Below are 1,295 nucleotides of genomic sequence, written 5' to 3' on the forward strand. Positions count from 1 at the left end.
CCAACAATATTTAATAATGGACTGAGAGAGAGAGAGAGAGAGAGAGAGAGAGAGAGAGAGAGAGAGAGAGAGAGAGAGAGAGAAAAGTCAACAAAAGCGAAAAAGCACCTGCAAGTTTATAACATTTATAACCCATTGAAGGTTTCAAATGCATTCAAATGCAGAGTGTAGCCTTGAGGTAACGTGTCCGCGTAGGACTGAAGCGAGAGAATCTTGTTATTCCCGACCATCTGGAGCTAGAATTTGATTATAGTGGAGAGTGTCTTGCCCCAAGTTACATTCCCGACTCTCTCGGGCAAGAGGGTTTGGGGATCGACAGTCGACGATGGGGTGGTTCCCACATGGAATCAAAACAGCAGTCGCCAGTATTCCCCTCCCCCCTCCCTCTCTCCCCCCCCCCCCGCCCCCCCAATTCTGTCTCTCTCTCTCTGTCTCTGTCTCTCTCTCTCTCTCTGTCAATGATTTGAATAGTCGCGAAGAGTAAACAGTTATTTGTTGTCTAGTTGTTTTTTCTTCTAACTAATGATTTGTTAGCATTGACATGTTAATTCTTTGGATGTCACCTTTTTGTGTATGATATTGATTTAAACATAATCCCATGGCTATTGGATGTTGTCAACAAAAATATGTTTGTGTCAGTGTCATACTTTGTCTTTCTTCTTCTTCTTCTTCTTCTGCATTCGTGGGCTGCAACTCCCACGTTCACTCGCATGTAAACGAGTGGGCTTTTACGTGCATGACCGTTTTTACCCCGCCATGTAGGCAGCCATACTCCGCTTTCGGGGGTGTGCATGCTGGGTATGTTCTTGTTTCCATAACCCACCGAACGCTGACATGGATTACAGGATCTTTAACGTGCGTATTAGATCTTCTGCATGCGTTTACACACGAAGGGGGTTCAGGCACTAAGCAGGTCTGCACATATGCTGACCTGGGAAATCGTAAAAATCTCCACCCTTTACCCACCAGGCGCCGTCACCGTGATTCGAACCCGGGACCCTCAGACTGAAAGTCAGTCCAACGCTTTAACCACTCGGCTATTGCGCCCGTCAGTCTTTCTATCTGTCTCTGCATGTCTGTCTGTCTGTCTGTCTGTCTGTCTGTCTGTCTCTCTCTCTCTCTCTCTCTCTCACTCCCTCCCTCCAAGCGTTCACCATAATTATCTGGAGCAACATTACTATAGACAAGAACGCAAGGTTCTAAATATGTTTCACTTCATGGACGAGTTTATGTGATATGTGATCAGTGAGTGCCTGTTAGCTGGGCGTGACTCTGGCAGCTGTATAGCTGATGTA

This window comes from Babylonia areolata, chromosome 27 (assembly GCF_041734735.1).
Source record: "Babylonia areolata isolate BAREFJ2019XMU chromosome 27, ASM4173473v1, whole genome shotgun sequence".
NCBI lineage: Eukaryota > Metazoa > Mollusca > Gastropoda > Neogastropoda > Buccinidae > Babylonia > Babylonia areolata.